Below are 24571 nucleotides of genomic sequence, written 5' to 3'. Positions count from 1 at the left end.
AATGAAACGTCTCTCACACTAAGGGAACTGGAGGGGCCCAAAACAGCTAGATAAATAGGAACAGGGGGTGGCTCGGCACTCAGTAAGCAGGTTGATTCACATTGTATCCCCATAGCATCTCCAACTCAGGGAAACACTGTCTTACCCAAGCGGAAACTGACATGGCTTCCCTCTGGCAAGAAACGCTGAGGGAGCGCCGTGGTGGACCGACGCTGTGGTGAATCAACACTTGGCCCACAGAGGGCCTTGCCAGCAGAAAGAGGTGTAATTTGCACCTCCTGTCACATGTCTCAGTGAATCTAGCCTCATGGAGTAAATTAATTACCTTTTACCAGAGATAACCATCATCCCTCCAATAATAAATGGTTCTGGGATAACGCAATGAAGGCAAATGTACAGAAAAGCCCATAGCCATGTGTGCATATTTAATCACCTCAGCACTGATGGTTTGGCCAGCACCTCAATAAAATGGATTCACATGAACCAAACAAGCCTTGCTTTGAAGGGCAGAAACTGAATTCCATGCACTTTTGGAAGTTCATTTGCCTAATGTCACGTTGGGGCTTAACTGTGAACAAGGTTTGCCCGTAATAATTCCTCTGCAACTTTACATGCAAAATACTAAAAAGGTCTGATGTTTGAATGGAGTAGCCAAGATTTTTTCCCCCAACTACTATACACCGCACAGCAGGACGATAGACAAAGAAACATCCCCAGATGGTGTAAATCAGTACAGGCATAGGAGATCTTCAATGGAGCAATGCTGATTTACACCAGGATCTAGCCCCCCCCTCAGAAAAATGCACCAGAGGAAAGACTGATAATGCTATCTATTATTTTTGACTAAATACAAGTCTGATTGCTGATGGCATTGGCAATTTATTTTAAAATAGTAGAACAAGGGAAAAGTTTACCCTTCTAACAGGTCATCCAATTGAGGCAGTTTCTCTTGTTACTCCGATATTTAAATAGGAGTTAATAATGAACTGACCAATGCCTTCATTGTATTATTAACAAATTTGTCTATCTTTATCAGACAATGCTTTAAAAGATAGCGTGGGACAATAGACAATTTGGACAGGTATGCAAACAGGAAAGAATTAATAGAATACTTGTGTGCAATAATAATAATCCTATTATTCAAATGCATCAGCTAAACTACAACTGCTAACCATTAGTATTAATAGCTCTTGGATGTCAGTTCTAATAGCAGACGCAGACCAGTAACTTTGACTGGACTTTCAATAGTCTAGCATCCAGTTCACTTTCTTGTGATCAAATGGTTTAGACGGACAATGTGGTTCCAGTTCAAGAGTCAGAGAAAAGTTATTCATCGTTTACAGATCAGCTGAAGGAAAAGGGCATTTAGGAGCCATCATGTTGATAATTAAGGGAAATCAATGGCTAAAATGGCCACAAACAGAACGTGCCACCAGCTGCATAGTACTGCACCCTTTGAGAACTCTGGATTCAAATTAGGTCCATTAATCTGCAAGGAAGTGACCAATGAAATAGGTCCACCACTCCAAAGAGCACAATAAAGAGTTCAGACATCAGCTTGCAGAGGGGAATGGTCTGACTGTGGCAAAAATATATATGTAAGCCCCTCCCCACAAGCTCCAATCTTAGCCTAAAAATAGATGCTACCCGCATATATGTGTGGGACTGAAAAACACATTGGATAGTTCCATGATTGGCCACAAGAACTGAAGCTTAACTAATGGAGTCATCATCCACATACAATATATACAAATCAGGAGCACATACTTAAACAGCTGGACCTCATTCTGACCTAATTGACACCAGCACCAATTAGGAGTAACTTTACTCAAGCCATCTATGTACCTGATATTCAAATCTAACCAACACCGCTTAAGGGTTTTGTTAGTCACTCCCATTTATATGGGATAATAAACAATGTTGCCTCACCTATAAACTCTGAGAATCTCCTGGCTATTAGCTAGCTCCTGAGGCCTCAGCTAGCTCTCTTTGTGTTATCTAGCAATTCATATCCATCACACCAAATGGTGTGTTGACTATATCCCCACAGTACTTAACTATTATACTGCAACATGACTGTGTAAAAAACAGCATTATAGGGTACCACATTTTCTGAGATAAAGGGACTCCAGGCCAGTTGTGCTTAGTTTACAGGTAAACATGGAGCCTGATTCTCCATTGCACATGCTAGAAGAATAGTGTTTCATGCCAACTGTGCACTGGTATAAATGAAACACAAGGAGTAGAATGAGAAAGGACCAGGCTGGTGGTCTTTCTAAATGCCAGTCCTTTAAACTCCTCCTGCGATCGGACTCCATGATTGAATACCATTTAATATCCATTAAATCAAGCTCCAAAGGCAAGCAGGAAAGAGAATTAAGCAACTGTGACTATGCTTCATCTGAACGTGCATGGGCCAGATCTTCAGCTGGTACAACTCCACTAACTTCAGTGCAGCTACAGCAATATATGCCACCAGAAGATCTGGCCTACTGTGTGCAGAAATGGACAAACTTACTCGAAAATTTGGAATGAGTTATTTATAGAAACCTTCCTGAGGGGAACTACCCTTGACTTTTCTTTGCAGATATATCTGCAAGAGCTGGGACAGGCACAACTCATTGAGCCCCTTCTCCTCCTACAGCACTTAATCCTTTTCTCTCTCAGGTACAGCAGATAAGCTTCACGGGGACCTGCTATATACACAACATCTCTACAAATCAGGTCATTTTAAGTATGTAAATATCTGTTTTGGTGCTTGCCAAAATCTTAAAACTTGGTGGTCTGAGGTCATCTTTTTTTTCACCCACTGTCTTTTGAGACATCCTGGCCCAGATTTTTTCCTTTTTTTTTTTTTTTTTTTTTTTTTTTGAGCTGACTGTTGCCATCTTCTGGTAACACCCAGTGGTCAAACTTTAGGAAAATCTGCCAGAGCACTTTTTTATGCTACCAAAACTGCAACTCTTTTAGAAAGTTCAGCATGGTTTATTTTTGCTATAGTTCTTGTCATACAAATGTTTAGTGGCACTTATCTTTCATGAGAACTCTGATACCGCTCCTGGTAGCTGATAAACATTTATAAGCCAAAGCATAATTCTACCTTAGGTAGACCCTAGAAAGTAAAGGTCACACTGTAAACAGCGGTATTTTTGTAAAGATTTTGTTCATGAATGTTTTGAATTCTTGTTTTCATTAAGTAAACGGCAGGCAAGAGATAACAGATGCCTAATTTCAAAGATCATGGTGATTATAATTTGGCACGCAAGAACATGAGTTGTAATGAAGTTTACAGAAGTACGGTCAGAAACCTTCACACAGGCTCCACATAAAAATTCAAGTGGGGACTGCTGTTTTATGTAAAGCAAATGCATTTTGAGAAAAATCTTTATCTAGTCATAAACTTTTATGGAGTGAAAGAGCAACACACCTCCCTCCACCATCACCCCCCCCCCCCAGGTTTTCCTCCTTATAACTAAGCACTAACCTAGAACATTTTGTCTTAAAGAGCAGAGAGGATGGAAAGCGAGAAAGGTATTATATAAATATATACCACACACTCATATATACATGCACAAAGAGCAGGTAAGCAGGGCTACTGCTGAAATGTCAGTATTGTTAAGTAAAGGGTTGGCGCTGCTCCGATTTACAACAAACTTCAGAGAATTTTTATTTTTCAGATCCACCCATTGTAATTATACAAAACGCTATGATGGTTGCAAACTCCTGCATGCCATTTCTTTTAAAGTGTTTCCACTATATTTGTCTGAGTGCTCCCAAATTGAGCTCCCAGACAGAGATTTCATTCCAATTTGAACCGTTTTAAATGTGCTTTCATGAACTGTTGAGGTCAACCAGGTACTTTTTATTCCTCCCATTCAGCTGCAGCTGCACAGCTCACCATATGCCTGGATAGAGCAGCACGCTCTTGTTTTAGATCCATAAAGTGGCATAGATCATATTTGTGTTGCAGGTAAGCAAATAAACAGCTTGATGATGTGGTGAAATTAACTAATGCAAGTAATCAGATTAAATGGAAATAAAGGCGGCAATGTAAGTAGTACCACACTCCCTTTATGTTGCAGTAGTTTGTTATGAATCAATATCTGTACTTCCTAGAGAGTTATCCTGTTTAATTGACCTTTTTGGGTACTACAAAGTGAAGCCATTGAGGACCCAGCCCTGGAAATCTACTCTTCCTGCTCTAAAATTAACATTGGTAGCTGGGCTAGAAATCTGAGGAACACAGGAATGGCCAGACTGGATCAGATCTGGGGTCCATCTAGTCAGAATCATAGAATTTAAGGCCAAAAGGAACCACCAGATTATCCTGTCTGAACTCCTTTATATCACAGGCAGCCAGCACCTGCATGCTAAACCCAACAACTGAAATTAGACCATAACATTACAGCCCACAGGAGACTAAACTGTTAGGTGCCACAAGCAGAGAATAGGAGGGACTGAAGTGCACCAGTGCCTTAGGCCCACACAATGGCAGGAAAATGATTGAGAAACACCTGGATAATTCTGGCAAGTGACCCATACTCTCACACTGCAGAGAAAGGTGAAGAAAAAAAACAAAAAACAAACCCATGGTCCCTGCCAATTTGACCTAGGGGGGGAAGTTCCTTCCCACTCCCACATGTGGTGATCAGTTTGGCCCTGAGCATATGAGCAAGAACTTCCAAAAGAGCCCCTGAGAAAGAGAATGCTCCATGCCACCTCAGAGCACTGGGCCACTCCATCCGATATCCCATCTCCAACAAGGCCATCCATGGTGCTTCACAGGAAGGAGATAAAAATATTGAGGAGGAGGGGGGCAGAATCCTTCCTGACCCCTTCAGATGGCTAGCTGAAATCCTGAAGCTCAAACTTTTAGAAACATAAGACATAAATCAGAAGTGAACCCCAAGGCTTCTGAGCCCTCTGAAGCAATCCCATCAAACAACTACATTCATAAGTTTGTCCAGCTCTTTCTTAATGCTAACTAAATTGTTTGCCCCCCACTACTCCTACTGGGAGTCTGTTCCAGACCCTCACCTCTCTGAGGGTTAGAAACCTTCTTCTAATTTCCAGCCTGAATTCGTGCATGGCCAGTTTGTACCCATTTATTCTTGAGCCAACACTGTCCTTTAGCTTAAAAAACTCTTCACTCTTCTTGGTATGTACCCCACTGACGTATTTAGAGAAAGCAATAATATCCCCTCTGAAGCTTCTTTTTTCTAGGGCAAACAAGACAAGCTCTTCCAGTCTCCCCTCAAGATAAGCCCTCCATTCCTCTGATCATCCTAGTAGCTCTTCTCTGCACCTGTGTCAGTTTAAATTCATCTGTCTTGAACATGGTTAACCAGAATTGTACACAGCATTCCAAATGAAGTCATACTTTAGTCCAGTATTCTGTCTCTGACACGACCAACACCAGATGTTGCAGAGGAAGGTTATAGATTTATGTAATCCTGCCTTCTATTTTATACATTTCTTGGGTTGGAAGTGTTAAACAGCTCCTCCAGCAAATTTTAGATGGCCGTTATTTGCTGCAGTAACATTCAGGCCTGAGGCTAGTAATTTAGAAGTCATCTACTAGGAACAAAGATACAATCTAAATACTTAGGCCAGGAAGGATTATTTAACCATTATTGTCCTGCACCCTTTAGGAGTCGTCTGAAAAATATAACTATATTGAGTCAGGTGTAATGAAACAACTAAACTCTGCCTTTGGCCTGGGAGTATATAATTTCATCAGATATTGATACCTTACAGGGCTTTTTTCTGTATATTTAAATGATTTAGTTAGTTAGAGCTGGTTGGAAAATAGTTTAATTTTTTCCACTGAAAATTTTGATTGAAGCCAAAACAATTATTTTCATCTAAATTTTCAGAGGAAAAAATTTGACTTTTTGTTGAAAAATGGAGAACCTAAAAACCAAATATTTTTGGCCAGAACTGCTGAAGACTGATTTCCTCCCCCACCCGCCACATACACACACACCAGAACCTGCAGAAAACTAAAAACATTTCTGACCAAAAATAAAATTAAATTAAATTAAAAAAAAAAACAAAACCACCCTAGACATGTTAAAGGAGAATAGACATTTTCTACAGAAAATTTTGCATGGTCAAAAATCAATTTTCAGTCAAAAATGGTCCAATGGCAAATTTTAACCAGCCTTAGATTTACTATTTCTGTCAACGCCTCCATTATTTATTAATATGAGCACTGTCAAGATAGTCAGTGTTTAAGTGAAGTGACTTGAGATTTTCAGAGAGTGCTGTGCACCTGCCCTCTGGAGGGAAAAAAAAAATCTCAGCCCATTGAAGCTGATTCAGGTTAAGCATCCCAATACTGAGACATGCAAAAATCACTAGTCACTTTTGAAAATCTTGGCCAGCCAAACCTGAAAGGATGTGGAACGTGGGTAGCTTGAGGATCCCAGTAGGGAAATGCAAGCAGCCAGAGTTTGTGAGAAACACTTTCAAACTCAGAGGGGAAGCGTTTGGCTGGTCATACAAGCACTCATAGCCCCAAGCCTGAGTTTGGCCGTTTCAAAACCTCACTGGGTTTAGTTTTCACCATATTTGGTTGGAAGAAACCTAAACTAACAACAACAAAAGTCACCTGGTGTGACCCAGTCACTGCAAGATTCCCAACAATTTAGAAATGAACATTTCTCTTTAGTGTCCCTGGAAGTCTGAAAGATTGCTTTGGTTACCTGCAGGTTTTTTCCCTTCCCCCTGGTCATTCTTCCTTTCTTTGCTATGTATGTTAATGGGGGGGGGGGAGGAGGAGGAAGGGATTCGTAGCCTAGGGCAACACACCTGACTGCTTCCCACCCCAAGGTCATTTACCATTAAATACATGGGTACATTCATTCTTCTGCTTTTATAATTCCATAATGAGCTTGAACTGCAATTAACAAAATGAACATGTTCACTTTACCATGATACACCTGTGAAATAACACCAGGCTCTGAAGCAATGTTTAAAGGTGCGTGAGTACACACGCACACACACACACACACACACACACACACCATATTTCAGCACAAGCTAAATACCCTAGTATGAGTTTGAATTTTAATTGATGCAAATACCTGTATGTGGATATTTAAGTTCCCATCGGTTAAAAGATTTCCTCATGGCACTTTATCAGCATTGGCATAACAGTTTTTGTAAGTAAGAACCCAAAACATTCTTCATGTCTTCTGTTGTGGTCATTTGCCATTCTGGAGCTAATGGATTTGTATCGTTCGGTAGGATAGAAGTTTGCACTATAGTCTTTTTTCCAGACGAGGCTTTTAAGTCCCTGTTAGAAATCATGTCTGAAACTTAAGAGGAAAAAAAAATACCTGCCAGAGACAACACAGGAGGCAACTAATCCATTTCTTCAGATATTGGCTATATTGTTTTAATGAATAATTAGCTTTTTAATCTGCATAATGCAGCTAATTTCCTTCATCTGTAGCCAAATATAACAGAGAGAAATGCAAAACACATGCCCAAATAATTAAGTGGAGAGCAAAAACAACTTAGTATATGATATTAAGTACACAAAGACTCTGCTAAACTATCATTCTTCCTTAATTGCTTTTCTGGTTGTCCCAATAGATGAGATTTCCTCTTAAAGGAGGTTTGGTCCATTGTCAATAAGTGCACGTACCTCTTGATAATGGGTATGTATTTATGGTGGAACAGCCTCACCCTGAATTCATAGGCAGGGCGACTAGTTTCATAAGCACAATTAGGATCTCAATTAGAGCCTTTGTTATAGAAGCACAATAATCACTTGCAAGTCGCTGTGTAAAGGGTCTATTCAGACTAGAACTGCCAGCCTGCCTGCATCACCTGTGGAGGAGGAACTGTGAGTATCCTCAGCTCTGCAGAAACAGTCGCAGCCTCTTATCCCAAGTGGGTGATTCCCAGCCCTGAAGAGCTTGCATAGAACTAATCTGGGGCTTTGTGGTGAGATGCACTGACCCATTTCAGAAGCTGGCAAGGAAAGGGTTAACATTCACCTTCTGAGGGATGGACAGACCAAAGCTATAGAGCCTACATGCTATGACTGTCAAAATAGCAGTCAGGGCGCTGGAATGGATGCGGGCGGGAACTTTTCACCAGCCAAAAGGGCAAGCAACAAGTGGGGGGAAGAGGGATTGAAGAGAAGCGAACAGGTAGTGGGGCCTCAGAGGAAAGGGCGGCAAGTGGGAGGCGAGACCACAATTCAGGTGCCTGTAGGCCCTCTCCCACCATTTTCAGGATGCTTCCGTCTCTCCTGGTAGCAGGGCTCATGCAGTTGTGGGTGAATGAAGAAATCTCCCAGCACATAATGGGCCTGATCCAAAACCCACTGAAGTCAGTGGGAGTCTTTCCATCAAGTCCAATCGGCTTTGAATCAGACCCTATGAAAGACAGTGTGCTCTGTGGAGGTAGAGCTCAAGAACATTAAGATATACCATATATATTTGTTTATAAGCCGAATATTTTTGGTAAACAAGCGATGCATCAAAGAAGCGAGGGTCGGTTTATAAAGGGTCTACACCAAAATTTGATGATTTTAAATGGAATGCTATGGAATCATTGAATATCTAATACATTGTTGTTTTGTTTACCTGGCACGTCTGCAGGCATGGAGCCCCTCAGCTCCCACGTTCTACTTCCCACAGCTCCCGGTGGCTAGGAACGGCAAACCGCGGCCACTGGGAGCTGAGGGGCTCCATGCCTGCAGATGCTCCAGGTAAACAAAACATCCAGACCTGCTAGTGGCTTACCCTAACGGGCCAGGAGCCCCAAAGTTTGCCAACTCCTGAAATATAGGGTCAGCTTATGAAAAGTTCATACAGTTTTTGCTATTTTTAACCTATCCATCTTGGAGGGCCGGCTTATAAATGAACAGGCTAGTAAACGAGCATATAGGGTTCACTTTTCAATGGACAGATGTTGGATGCAGAAAGCCTTTTTGAGGTTGTTGAGTTAGAAAACAGGTAGCAAGAAGCCTTTTAGAATTCAGGCCAAATTCCCAGTTTCATTGCTTTCACCATTGAAAGTCATGGAGTAACTGAGGGGAGAACTAGGTATTCCGTTTATGTCTGAAAGGCTAGGAAGTTGTTCGAAGTGGGCTGTAGCAATATGAAAGTGCTAGAGGACACTCGCAGGCCGCATATTGTTTCCTGGGTGGAAATGTTTGGAAGTGTCGCCTCCTGGGGAAGCGTCTCAGAAGACAGGAGGCTGAAGAAGCCCTGTTGGAAGCAGCCATAACAAAGCTGGAGTTTATTAATTCACCCTGTGTCAGACGTGAGATCTTATATGGCAGAAGATCCTAAATGGCCTGTTTTGATATTCACTGTAACCCCAGGAAGAATGAAATGGTGGAAAGATACAGTTTCTTTACCTGGGATCATTCAGTTGGGGAGGGTATAGCTCAACAGAACACCAACTTAAAAGTGCTAGCAGCCAGCTGCAATTCTGGAAATATTAAAGATAGGGGACTGGATAGTGCGTGGGATGTGAGATTTGCAAAGCCAAGAGTGGTTGCCTAGGGAAGCTGACTTCACTTTGGAGAAAAGCTTGGAGATATGCAGGCCTGCAGAGCTGTCCAAAGAGAGGCCTAGACGTCTGGAAGGGAAGTCAGTGGAAATTGTCCATGCAGTACATAAGAAAGGGAAATCAAAACCAGATTCAACATCAGTAGATGGCAACAGTAAGGACACATGCAATTACTGTGGGAGAAGACATAAGATAGAAAGAGAAATGCCTGGCTTATCGGGAAAAATGCCAATATCTGTGACAAATTTAATCATTTTGCAGCCAAGTGTTTGTCCAGCAGGAAGAAAAACAAACCCAAGGTACACACAGTAACCAAACAGAGCAACAGTGAGTATAAAGGACATTATGTGGGTGACTGAATAGTGGTAAACACAGTGCAAGAAGACCCTAGCAAGCACCAGAAACTGTTATATGCAGCCATGTTACCTGGGAAGAAAGTGATACGATTTCAATTAGATTGTGGCGCAAAGTTGTAACATCATCCTGATCAGTCCAGTGAACTCAGACATACAGTTGGAAGAGACTAACCTGCTGTTAACAATGTAGAAGCTTATTGCTTTAACGCTGATGGGGGAAATGTAAAATTAAACTAAGAAATCCAAGGTATAGAAGAAATACAGACTGGACTTTGTGGTCATAGATGATGAGACAGCAGTCCCACTTTGGGACAGCAAAACTGTGCAAGCCATGAACGTGATAGAAGGACAGTTCCAGAACATAATGAAAGTGGATAGCAGGGTGACTGAAGATACCTTGGATGGTATTACTTGAGATCAGGATGTGATACAGAGGGAGTATAGAGGTGTGTTCAGGGAGACAGATTGCTAGATGGTGTTTATAAAATAGAGATTGACACCAGTGTGAAGCCAAAAAGAAAAAAGTACCCATTGCATTACCACAGCCACTGAAAGACGAACTGCAGAGCCTACAGAATCGTGGAATTATACAGTCTATAGAGAAGATCACAGACTGGATAAGCAGCCTTGCAGAGGTAAGAAAGCCATTCTGAAAACTGAAAATATGCATAGACTCAAAACCTTTAAACAAAAAACATTGAAATGGAACCATTTCCCTGTGCCTACATTTGAGGACATATTACCAGATTGGTCTAAAGCAAGACTCATTATGGTGTGCAATGTAAAACATGGATTCTGGCACAGTCGAACTGGAGGAAGAATCCAGTTACTTGACAACCTTTGCAACTCCATGTTGGAGATACCGATGGACCATAAGGATGCAGTGGGAATCAGTCTGGCACCAGAAGTATCCCAGACCCGTTTGACCCTGACGGGAATTTGGACAATAGCAATCTATGCACTGATGAGGGAGAGAATGGGGACCCAAAACAACCACAATGAGATCATGACTACAGTTTTTACAGAGTTGCAGAGAAAAAAATATTAAATTGACCTTAGACAAGCTCAGGTTGAGAACAACTGAATACTATACATAGGACATTTGGTGACCTTCAAAGGGCTGAAAGTAGACCCAGAGAAAGTGAAGGCAATTAGACAAAAGCCAAGACTCAGGGATGTTAAAGGAGTCCAAAGATTTCTGGGATCGGTCAACTATTTAGCAAAGTTTTGCAACCAACTGTCTGAGAGCTGCGAGATCCAAAGACAGCTGACAAGTCGAGACACCTTATGAGACTGGACAAACCAACACATGTAAATATTCTGGAAAGGCAAAGAGATGATTGGGAAGTCTCTCATTTCAAAATATTACAATGCAGAGGAACCCCTGATGCTGCAATACGACGCATCGGAGTCAACTACCACGCTGTAAAGGGAACAATCTGTTGTGATTGCAAGCAGAGCATTGTCCATAACAGAGAAGGTCCATAACAGAGAAAAAAAGGAGTTGTTAGAAATAGTCTTTGGAATGAAAAAAAATTTCACCAATACACTTATGGTTACACTGTAAACATACAATTTTACCATAAACCTCTCAACAGCATTTGGAAAAAGCCATTACTCAGTGCACCAAAATGCTTACAGCAGATGATGATGTGACTGCAGAAGTACAATGTACAGACCCAGTATTGTCCAGGCACAGACTCGGTGTTGGCAGACATCCTGAGCAATGCATACCTGCCAAAACGCAGCAAGGAGGGGTCTACAGAGGCCAAGATGGAGACAATATATATGGTGCAGTCCTTACCTATCTCAGAAGAAAGGCTGAGAGAGATACAGAGGAAGATTGATGCTGCAGACATTGAAATTCATGGTCCTACATGCATTGCCAGCAACGAAAGACTAAATACCTAAAAAGAGGTAAGATAAGAGATGAGTTGTGTGTGCAGACTGGCATTATATTTTGGGGAGAAAGAAGAGTTATTCCAGAAGCTCTTAGGAATGAGAGAAGGCACAAAGTTCATTAGTCACATCTGGGAATTGCACGTTGCTTAAGCAGGCACTTTCAGTCAGCTTACTGTTTCCAGGGGGGGTGGGGGGAGGACAGTTTTTGGAGGCGATACGTCCTGGGAATGGCCTGATAAGCCATGAGGCTAAAGAAGCCATGTTGTGAGCAGCCACAATAAAGCTGGAGTTAGTTAATTAATCTTGCTGTCATTGTGAGGTCTTATATGGCAGAAGACTCAGAACAACGAAGCATAAAACACTGGGTATGTCAGTCAGTTGGACTTGAGAAGAGGCAAGTCCTAATCCCTACCTGTACCAAGATGCACTTGTCCTAGGAGAAGGTTGTTGTGATTGCCCAGGGATAGTTCCTTCACTGGCATGTAACTCTGCCTAATCAAAATATTGTATGCAGTGTCATTGTCGCCGTGTTAGTCCCAGGATATTAGAGAGACGAGGTGAGTGAAGTAATATCTTTCACTGGCCCAACAGAAGTCACCTTGTTTTTCTAATAGCCAAAATCATTTGGGAACCATGTCAGAATACGTTGGGTGCATCTCTTGGTCATCTACCTTTCTATCTATAGTACTGATATGGCTCTTGTTGCCACAGTATCTGAGCACCTATCTCCTCACAACACCTTTATGAGGTAGGGAAGAACAATTTTCCCTGTTTTACAGATGGGGAACACAGAGACTATCGGATGTTTAACAATATTTAGGTGCCTAAAGATGCAGATAGATGCTTAGTGGGATGTTCAAAAGTACCCAGGTGTCTAACTCTCGCTGAAATTGTTGGTCTGGGTTTTATCCCAGTGCCACCATGATTTCCACACTCCTGAATTTTCCCACAAAAAGTCCTACCGGTGCAAACACTAGTTCTGTCATACTGGTTTTAGCAATGTTAGCATGGGCAGTGGGTATCATAGGCCGGGCGAGGTTGTACCTCCCCAAAAAGCCTGGCATGGCCCTGCCCACGCTCCACCCTCAGGCTCCCTCCTTCTATTCCCGGTATTCTGCAGCTGCCCTGGCCCAGGCTGGCTGAGGCTATTGCTGGCCGGCCTACCGTGGGGACCTTGGGCAACTGGAGCTCAGGCTGCGCTGCCAGCCAGGCTCTGTGGCCACGCCGCCCATTGCACCAGGGCTGGAGGCCGCAGTGTGGGGTGCTCTGGGCTGTTGTGGGGATGGGGGTGCATAAGGGGAGGGAAGGGGTCTAGCCACCCCCAACGGTGGTTCACTGGCAGCCCATGAATGCTAGGAATATTTTGTCAAGAACATCCTGAACAGTTTTATCACTTTTTTTTGTGTGTAAATCATGAGTCTTGTGATATTTGGTGTTTTTCTCCAAGCCCCATCTCCTGGAGTCAGATAACTATGTAAGAATTTTCATTTCCGCTTTTAAGAAGTCAGTCACCAGCCTTCATAGTTGCAGAGAAAAGCCTGAAAGCATAAACCTAATTATTCAGCCAATCTCATGATTTTGGGGGGACCAACTTCATGATTTTTGAACACTTGGTGGTAGGCAATACCACTAATGTAGACAGACACTGCAAACCCTAATAGCTGTAGTTCACACGGGTTTAAATTAACTTTTTCTTTGCTTCTGGTGTGGATGAGTTCACAGCCCTGGTTTCACTTTCAGTTTTGGAGTTTTTAGGGCTGAAACCATGCAGAAGTGCCAAGTTTCACAGTCTTTTTCACATAAAATCATAAATCCCTCCCCAGAACCCCAGGCGAGAAAGTGGAGGAACAGGCAAGCTCAGAAGGGTCACAAACTTTGGTAAACCTAGGCAGCAGTTGGGGTTTGTAACAAGATACAAAGTGAGGCAGGATGGTTTGTGGTTCTGTTACAAAAGTCTTGCCTAGGCCCCAATACAATTAGAATTAAGCACACATGTAAGTCCTTGCAGGATCAGGGCCCCAGGCAAAAATTGTAATGAAATTTTGATGGTGCTTGTTTGTTTTTCTAGTGAAAGAAGAAATAAATAAAATCTTTTCTGGAAGATTAGGAGGCAAATATTTGCCTAAGGTCATTCAAACCCTCTTTTGTAAATAAGTATTTAGACAGGATTCTTTCAGGTTGTATGTTTGCATAGAGTTTTAAGCCACATATTTACCAGGCAGAGGCAAATGAGCAAATTTAGAGGTGTGAAAGTACATGAAAATAGTTACATGGCCATTTAAGAGAAATCCTTCTGAAATTTCTCCAGGGAAAATAGTTTTATGTACACATTACGGAACAACCATATGTCAACGTTTAATATCTTGGCTTTTGGGGGAATAAAGTTTAACCAAACTAATCAGAAAAATCTTATAAAATAATAGTCACTGTCCCAATTTTATTTTAAAACACCAAGTGGTTTCAGTTGTCACAGGTAACATTTGAGTACAGCTGAAAGCATAAACAGAGAGAAAGGCTCAGGGATTTGAACATGACACTGTAAAACTTAAGAGGAAAAAGATAGTATCAGTGAAGTTCAACATACCTTTCAAAATTCAGAAGGTACAAGGGAGATTGAAGAATCTGCTACACAAATCTTTGGTCCCTGGAAACAAATTAGGAAAGGACTTAGTTCATGTAAAACTTATAATGGTATCATAAAAGATTAATTTGGGGCCGTATTTGATACCCTTGTTAAAAACCAATTTACTCCATAAAGTAATCCCAATGAAGTCCGTGGGATTACTCATAGAGCAAGTTGCCTCTCATCATCAGTTAAAGGGGTCAGAATCTGGTCTTCTGGCCGCAAAATGGTCATGTGATACACCAGTACACGCATTGGTGACAATGGGCCTGATTTTGTTCCCACTGAAGTTAAAGACACCATGACTTTAATGGAAGCTCTTTAGCACGGGGGCTATGGCCTAGATCCTCAGAGGTACTTAGGATCCAAACTGATTTTGATTTCAATAGAAGTTAGAAGCCTAAATACTTTTGAGGATCTGGGCCTGTCCTCTTACTCTGTTTGTACAGTGAGACACTATGTGGGCCTTCTAGGTATTATTGTCATGTAAACAAAAAGGATGATATGCAGCATCAGACCCATCAACAGCAGGCAACTGAAATGATAATGCCACCAGCCTCTTATCATTGGTAGATCTCAGAGCACTGTACAAAATAGGTCAGTATTATTATCCCCATTGTACAAATGGGGAAATTGGGGCACAGAGCAGGAAAGTGACTTGCCTAAAGTCATCCCAGTCTCGAGTTCCAGTCCCATGCTCTAGCCAATAGGAAACACTGCCTCCCAAACACTTTTCTGACCGAAGTCCGATTAAGAGTAGCAGCCCTGGGTTGAACATGCTGGGGAGAGAGATAGCTCAGTGGTTTGAGCATTGGCCTGCTAAACCTAGGGTTGTGAGCTCAATCCTTGAGGGGGCCATTTAGGGAACTGGGGTAAAAATCTGTCTGGGGATTAGCCCTGCTTTGAGCAGGGGGTTGGACTAGATGACCTCCTGAGGTCCCTTCCAACCCTAATCTTCTGTGACCTCTAATGACCAGTTTTGGGAGTAAGATTGGTGACATGTAAAAATTGGTTATTGATAACTGCTCCCCTTTCCTTCCCAGCTGATACATGACTGAAGAGAGTAACAAAAATGTCAGTTCTGAAGGACCCTTGAATCTCTGAAGTGAAATAGAGAAAAAAACAAACCACTTATTAATGGAATGTTAAGATTGTGAATTAAGCCCTCAAAAGTCAGGGAACTCAGGAATTAAGGCTCTCTCGGCTCCTCTAACCTTTCCCTTTGCCCACGAGCATTATGGGGCTTTCATTGCAAGATCACATAATGCTGAGCAACGGGACATATGTTGAACGGGGTGTATGGCTTGTTATGAAGTCAGGCTGAACAAATGGAAATGTTAATAAGTAGTCATTTTGTCTTGTAAAAGTTTAATGTTCTTTGTAAAAAAAAAAATGGCAGAACATTATGGAACTTAAATGAAATCTAAATTAAATGAGCTTTTCCCGCTAATAAATATTTTGTTTACAGGGTTTTTGCAATGGTGTTTGTCTCCCTGTGGGCCCAATTGTGTACCATGAGTAACTATCCAGGCTTGTGCCTATGTGTAAACAAAATCTCTCTTTAAGAAGCCCTGACCAAACTCTGTGGTGTAATGAGGACTGTGTTGGAAATGCAAATTATTGCTTTTAAGGGGTTTTCTGGCTCTGCTTGCAGGGCAGGGGGCTCTGTAGGGAAGCTTCTGGGAGCAGCCGCCAACTTATAGCCAGCCTAAGAGTAAGGTGGGCTCAGTTGTGCCTCTGTTTTAGGGAGAAACCTGCTTTGTCTTTCTCTGTTTCGGGGTTCTTGTGCACTACACTACAGGGACGATAGTGGCTATAGCAACCTAACCCCATAGTGCAGACAAAGGCTACAGCAGAAGGGGGTTTTCTATTGCATTAGGGCCACCAGCTTTCCAAGCAACGGATTCTGGGTCGACAGAAGCATTCTTCTATTGACCTAGCTGTGGCTACACCAGGGTTTGTGCCAGCATATCTGCGGAGTTGAGAATATGAATTTTTCATTCCCTATAGTATCATAGCTATATCATAAGAATTGCCATACTGGGTCAGACCATGGTTCATTTTGCCCAGTATCCAGTCTCTGACAGAGGCCCACACCAGAGCTTCAGGGGGAGTGCACAGAACAGAACATTATGGTGTGATTCACCTCTTTCTTCTGGTAGTCAGAGGTTTAGGGTTACCCCATGCATGGGGTTGCATCCTTGACCATCTGGCTAATAGTCATTGGTGGACCTATCCTCCAGCAATTTATCCAGTTCTTTTTTGAACTCCATTAGCCTGTCGGCCATCACAGCATCCCATGGCAATGAGTTCCACAGATTAGTTGTATGTTGTGTAAAAAAACCAACTTCCTCTTGTTTGTATTAAACCCAGTGCCTATTAACTTAATTGGTTGTTGTATTATACGAAAGGGTTAATAACACTCCCCTATTTACTTTTTCCACACCATTTATGATTTATAGACCTATTTCATATCCCCCCTTAGTAGTCTCTTTTCTAAGCTAAACAGTCCTAATCTTTTTAAACTCTCTTTGTACAGAAGCCATTCCATACCCTTGATTATCTTTGTTGCCCTTCTCTTTTCCAGTTCATATTCTTTTTGAGATGAAACAACCAGAAATGGACACAATATTCCAGGTGTCAATATCAGGGGGTAGCCGTATTAGTCTGCATCCACAAAACAACAAGGAGTCCAGTGGCACCTTAAAGGCTAACAATTTTATTTGGGCATAAGCTTTCGTGAGTAAAAAACCTCACTTCTTCAGATGCGTTTTTTTACCCCAGAAAGCTTATACCCCAATAAATCTGTTAGTCTTTAATATTCCAGGTATGGCACACCATAGATTTATATAGGGTCATTATATGTTCTGTCTTATTTAGACACTGTATATGTCATTGTATATGTATAGTTGGGATTATTTCCCCCCCACAATATGTATTGCTTTGTACTTAACATTGAATTTCATCTACCATTTTGTTGCCCAGTCACCCAGTTTTGTGACATCCTTTTCTAACTCCTCGCAGTCTGCTCTGGACTTAACTGTCCTGAACCATTTTGTACCATCTGCAGACTTTGCCAGTTCATTGCTCCCCCCTTTTCCAGATCACTAATGAACATGTTAAACAGAACAGGTGCCAGTAGAGAGCCTCAGACCCAGCTGTTCACCTCCCTCCATTGTGAAAACTGACCACTTATTCCTACCCTTTGTTTCCTACTTTTCAAACAGTTACTGATCAATGAGAGGCAGGAGCAGCGCCAGGGTTATTGGCGCCCTAGGCAGGGGTCCTTCCGCGCTCCCAGTCGGCGGCAATTCTGCGGGGGGCGGGGTGTTCTTCCGTGCTCCTGGTCTTTGGGGCACTTCAGCGGCGGGTCCCAGAGCGAGTGAAGGACCCACCACAGAATTGCCGCCGAAGACCCGGAGCGCGGCAGGACCCCCCGCCACCGAATTGCAGCCAAGGGTGGCAAAGTGCCTCCCCCCCAAATCCTGGTGACCTAGGCGACCGCCTAGGTTGCCTAAATGGAAGCGCCGGCCCTGATGAAAGGATCTTCCCTTTTATCCCGTGCAGACTTAGTTACCCTAAGAGCCTTTGATGTAGGATCTTGTCAAAGACTTTCTGAAAATCCAAGTACACAATATCAATTTATCCCCATACTTGCTGACTCCCTCAAGGCATTATCAGATGAGAAGTCAAACCACACCATTTACAAAAGCCATGTTGAATCCTCCCCAACAAATCATGTTTACCTATGTGTTTGATAATTCTGTTCTTTATTATAGTTTCTACCAATTTGGCCAGTACTGATGTTAGACTCACTGGCCTATTATTGTCAAGATCTCCTCTGGAGCCCTTTGTAAAAACTGGTGTTATGTTGACTACCTTCCAGTCATCTGGGACAGAAGCTGATTTAATTGATAGATAAGAAATTGCAGAATAACTGTAGTATGCAATGTAACCTGATTCCCTCAAGACTCTTGTGTGAATCCCACCTGGTCCTAGTGACTTATTACTGCTTAGATTATCACTTTGTTCTAAAACAAGTTCTATTGACACATCAATGCAGGACAGCACTTCAGATTTGTTACCACAAAAGAATAGCTTGGATGTGAGTATCTCGCCCGCATCCTCTGCAGTGAAGACCAACGCAGAGAATTCATCCTCGTGATCCTTCAGTGTTCCTTTAACACTTACTAGCCCCATTGCCTAGTTGGAAGACTTCCTGCTTCTGAAGTACTTTTACCAAAAAAAATAGGTTTTGCATCTTTAGCAAGTTGCTTCTCACATTCTTCCTTGACCTCTCTTATATTTTTCCATTTTACTTGCCAGAATCTGTGAACTTTCCTATTTTCCTCATTAGGATTTGATTTCCACATTTAAGAAGAATGCCTTTTTGCCTCTAACAGCCTCCATTACTCTGCTAGTTAGCCATGGTGGCCAATCTTTTGGTCCCCCTACTGTCTTTTTTTATTTGGAGGATACATTTGATCTGAGCCGCTACTATGGTGTTTTCAAGTAGTATCCTGCTGCTTAAAGGCATTTGACCTTTGCCACTGACTAGAGTTAACTAGAGTCCTCATTTTTGTAGAGTTTCCCCTTTTAAAATTAAACATGACTGTGGTGGGTTTTTCGTATTCCGCCCCCCTACAAGGGTGCTAAATTGAATTACATTATGGTCACTATGATGGAGTGGTTCAGCTATAGTTACCTCTTGGATCAGATCCTGGGTTCATTTAGGACTAAATCAAGTTGCCTCTCCCTTTGTGGGTTCCAGGAAGCACTCATTTATGGCATCTAGAAATTTTCCCTCTGCATCATGCTCTGAGATGACATGTACCCAGTCAATATGAGAATAGTTGAAACCCTCGATTATTATAATGTTTTCTGGTTGTGTAGCCTAACTCCTCTTAGCATTTCACCATCACTGTCACCACCCTGGTCAGGTGGTCAGTAGTATATTCCTACTGCTATACTCTTGTTGTTCAACACAGAATTTCTGTCCAGAGAAACTCTATGCTACAGTTTGATTCATATTAGATTCATCTTATTTGACGCTATGCTTTTGTTTAACATATAGCACCACTCTCCCACCAGCATGACCTACTCTATCATTCCAGTATATTTTGTACCCTGGTATTACCATGTCTCATTGATTATCCCCATTCCACCAAGTTTTTGCAATGCCTATGATATCAATATCCTCATTTACTGCCAGGCACTCTAGTGCATTCATTTTAGTATTTAGACTTCTAGCATTTGTATGTAAGTACTCGTACATTTTGTCAATATTTAGTTGCTTGCCTTCATGTGTATTGTTTACATGAGACTCTTACATTCAACTGCTCCTCACTAGCTCCTATCTCTACTTCGCCAATTTCTTTCCTATCCTCTCTACTAAGATACAGAGTTCCCCCCTCTAATAAATTCATCCCTTTGTCTCTGCCCAAAATGTGTGCTCCTCCACACCAGTCGGCTTTCCCCCAACCCTTACATTAAAAAAAATCTTCTACGCTCTTTTTCATTTTATGTGCCAGAAGTCTGGTTCAACCTCAGTTTTAGGTGTAGACCAGGCCTAAGAAAAAAAGGAGTGTTACACTGTAACTTTTCAGCAAGTGTATTTGTTTTTCTTTAACTTCTCTGTGTGTGAACACATATACATGCTGTGAACATAACCTCTGTATCCCATGCCTAAAATGTGGGTAGGTATATCTTTGGGACCCAAGCCTACAAGGTGCTGAATACAGTCTACTCTCAGCAGCCTGAGTGCAAGTCATCAGCACCTGTGTCTGTGTATATCTAGCTAGATACTTCTGTGGCCCCTCACAATCTTTAATTAATCTATCCTCTTAATGTCCCTTTGAAGTAGGGAAATATTTCCCCCCCAGTTTTACAGACTGGGAACTGAGGCACAGGGAAACTAAAGCTGTAATTTTTCAAAGCTTCCCAGTTAATTAAAATGGCTGGGAACCAGGTGTACAAATTGTTTAAACAGCTTTGAAATCTCAGCCTAATTATCTTGCCAAGGTCACACAGGGAGTCTATGGCTGACCCCACATTCCCAGGCCAATGGCCTAATCACTGGAACCATCTTTCCTTCCCAACCTGATACTGACCAGACCTTATCCACTTCTAAACTAGTTACCAAAGAGGGAAAGCTGTAAGTATTGCCGCCTTGCAGAGCCAAAGCCTTATGTATCTGGCTCTGGGAAGGCTTCCCCGGCAGGAGGAAAAGCATTTTGCACAGATCACCAGTCCCAGGCACTATCTGTATGTACAACTGGGTCATATTTCACAGTCTCAATGAAGCTCTGCAGCACCTCCTAGAAAGAGAAATCCATGGCCAAGAGTTTTGAGCACAACTAGCTACTTCAGGTGCATCAATTCTTCGGGACACAACTTGAGAGGCCTGAGTTCCCAAAAGTGCTGAGCACCCACCCCCTGAATATCAGGCACCGTAAAGGCTCTTACTTTGGGCACTCAGAAAGGGAGGCACCCAAAATCACTAGTTGGTTCTGAAACTCTTGGCTGACGTGCCTATGGTATTCAGCCCACAGAGAAACTGTGTAGCAGTCGCCCTCTGGTGTCAGGGGATGGCGGTGTGAGTGTCTTCACCTCAAACACCCTTGTGTAGCCACTTTGGTCCTGCAATGGCTTGTTTCTGTCCACAACTTAGCCCTCTAGCTAAGTCACATCTAGTCTGGATCCTTTCCAGGGTAAGGAAAGGACAACTAGAAATCCAAACTTCCCAACAAGAAATCCTTTCACTCCTCTCAGGCTACCTCTCAACCCATCTTCTGGGCTGTTCTCAGCTCCACCTGACTGGATAGTATTTCTGTTGGAGCATCTCAGCTCCTTCCTAAGGACTAGTAGGGGTACCCAGACCCACCCTATGCTCTGGGCTTTGACCTAGGGACCCTGTTTTAAGCAGCTAAGCCTTGCTCCTGCTCCTGCTGCTTTCCTGGGCCACTTCCCACCTCCAAGCCCCTTGTACTGTTTCCCAGTAACCTGTGGTTAACGCGGGCTCTTCTCTGGTTCACAGATTTCTTTCTAAATCCCCATCTGCTCTGTGTTCCTCCCCTGCAATGGTACCCCACAGCATTACCATACTGGGCCATGCCCCTTCTCCAGGGACTAACTCCATCCCTATAGCCCTTTTCAAACTACTTTCTCCAGACCCTTCCTAGGCAGAGAGGCTCCTTACCTCTACTCTCCTGGATCTCCTTCATGAGCGAGTTCTCCTCTCTTGCACTGGAGTCTGCCCTGGCCCTTTCACAGCTGTGCTCACTAATGGTACTTACGCCAACAGATCAGGCTCAGCTGGGGGATAACTGCTATGTCCCAGGCCAGGCTGAGCCTGTCTCCCTTAAATCTCAGGGAGATTCCCTGGGCCTCAATAGTTTTATGGCTTACGTTCAGTTTGCATAAACAATCGTTAAAAATATCTCCTGCCATAACCATTATGAATGAAAAGTTCTCTCTAAATAACTCGCAAGGCTCCTTCTGGGCAGCGTGTTCAGTGAACAGTGACCAAAAGTTTTTTGGGGGGGAATGATGATTCATATGACCAATCACTTGGCTGGGAGAAGACCTGAGATAAGGAAGCTCTGAGCTACTTTAAAGAAGGCCAGATGGAGCAGGGATGAGGTAGCTAAGGAATGGGGCTAGAGTAGGGATAAAGAAGCTCAAAGGCACAGAGCTGCCAATCCACAAAGGTACTTGGGTGCCTAAACCTCAAATTTGGGCTCTTACATCCCCATTTTCGTCTCCACTGCAAATCCACAGAGTTCCTACCTAACCCTGTAGGCACCTAAGTGGTCTCTGAGCACACCTACTGGATCGAGTCACAACAAAATCTGGCTGCCATTGCCCACCTTAAACCGCTTAGCCAGTGGGCAGATCTCTTACCTGGGAAGCCAGACACCCACTTTCAATTCCCCCCTATGCCTGAGGGGAGAAACAGTATGAACAGGGATCTCTTACCTCTCAGGAGAGTTCACTAGTCACTGGGCTATGGGATATTCTGATGTGGGGCTCCCCTCAGTCTCTGTGGATAAATCATAAAAGCCAGGGGGAGCGAGGGGCAGGGATGGACCTCCCAGAAGTGGGATTTCCAAGAGGAAACCTGCTCTGTCAGAGAGCGGGAGACCAGAGATTGGAAAGTTCTCTTCAAAGTAACCCGGAGTCTGGAGTGGGCCTGGCAGAGTTCCTGTGCTCACAGGGAACATAGGGTTAAAAGCTCTGGTACCAGGGTAACTGGGGTGCTGTGCGGAAAGGGCTTGCATCCTGGAAGAGCAGGAGAGGCCTTCAGGGAATGGGTCAGCTCCTGCAGGAGATCCAGACTCATGGGAAAGGACCTGGGAGGGGCCCCTGGTGGAAGACCTGACTCGAGATACCTTTTGGATGATTAGAGGCTACAGCCTAGGAAGGAAGAGGCTTTAGGAAGGGTCTGTTTATCTGCTTTATGTTGAACTCTTTCTGTTCAGAAAAATAAACCACCTCTGAAGAAATAGATAGAAATTTTAGTGCTTTGAGGATCTTTATTCATTTGCCCAGTGGCTGATAGAGGGACACTCAAGACATATATTATGCTTCTGCAGAGTTTCCTCTAACAAGACAACTGTCTTACAGAGACAGATACAAAAGTTTGTCCAATCGACAGTCAGGAAAATAATCCATTTTCAAAGCCAGGAGGCTCAATGGGCACAAACAGTTTCTCATCCCTAGCCACATAACTAGCGTAATGGGCGTGAGACAACATCTTATTACCAGATGCAGAAGTGAGCTTTATAACACTCTGCCCTATTTTCAAAGCTGAACATTTTCATTTCAATCGGCCTTGAAAAATTGTTTGCCCCTAAACATCAAAACTTAAAAGTTAACACATTAACACTTGCAAGAAATAACCACAAAATATCTGAAGGAAAATATATTAATCTTTTATCCTGTTTTTATATTAAAAGCACCTACCATATACTCCATTGCCAAACCTGAGCATTCAAAAGTTGTGCGATGATTTTTAAGTCTAGGGAAGGTGTTGTTTTGTTTTGTTTAAGTTGTGAGTTCTTTTTCTTTATCATCTGCTTTCTGTGCCTACAGGGTGCACTTGGGTCACGTTTTCAAGTTTTCCTCTGCAATCAGGAGGGCTAAAGGTTCATTTTTAAAAAAACTGAAAGCTGAGATTCTTATGTCATCATTTGACTCCAGGAGCTGGAGCTTTAAGATAATCACCAGTTATTGCCAGACTCATAATATTATTGTGAGAGTTGCCCATGCTTCACGTATTGAATATGGTATCAAAAAATCTATATAGCCATTCCTATGTGATCTGTGTGATGAACAACAAGAACAGTATCAATAAAGGCAGCACCATTTTACCATAGAGGCTTTTGCACTTATTCCTCATCTAAAGTTATTGGGCCCAATTATCACTGACTGTAAGACCCCTTTACCCTGCCAGTGCTAGGACAAGGGGCATCTGCATAAATTAGAGTCTAGCCCAATATCAGCAGTTTGTGACACCAAACTAGCTCACTGTGGATATCATAATGGCAGATGGAGGATTAGAATTCATTGTGATGAAGAAAAGAGCAAGAGCAGATGAGTTCTTCAAGGGAGATCCTGCTTTTAAGCAATGGGTCTTTTCATGCAAATGAAGGAAGGAGGGAAAAAATAAGAGCAGAAAAATGATATCTGAATTGTCCTTAAACAGAATGGGTTTTTTTAAAATGTTTCCATCAGTGGCACTGATGTTTACAAGAAATAGTATGTACCCTGTCTCATTTCCTAATTCCTAAAAAGTCAGTGACTCCTTTGGTCTATTAAGTCTCATATGAAATTATCAATAAGTCATGAGAAAAAATGCAAAAGTCAAGGTTATAATGAAATGAAGCATTGTTTCTGGCTGTAAAGAGCAGAAGCATTTTGCTCAGCATGCATGCTTGGTGCAGCTGTATGAGATATTCTCCCCATCCCCCCCTTGGCCTTGCCATTAAAGCTTCAATATGCCCGTATGTATACTATTGATGTGGGAAAGAGCATCATACCACAGCCATTCTATGCTTTTGAAGCCTGTGGTTACACCGTCATTATATCATAGAACACTTGCCCATCACTTGGATGTAGAGAGTGCCATAAAAATGGTTTTGTGCAAGTTCCA

Source organism: Gopherus flavomarginatus, chromosome 4 (genome assembly GCF_025201925.1).
Source record: "Gopherus flavomarginatus isolate rGopFla2 chromosome 4, rGopFla2.mat.asm, whole genome shotgun sequence".
NCBI classification, from domain to species: Eukaryota; Metazoa; Chordata; order Testudines; family Testudinidae; genus Gopherus; species Gopherus flavomarginatus.
The sequence above is the reverse complement of the archived record's forward strand: the minus strand, read 5'-3'. Positions refer to the sequence as shown.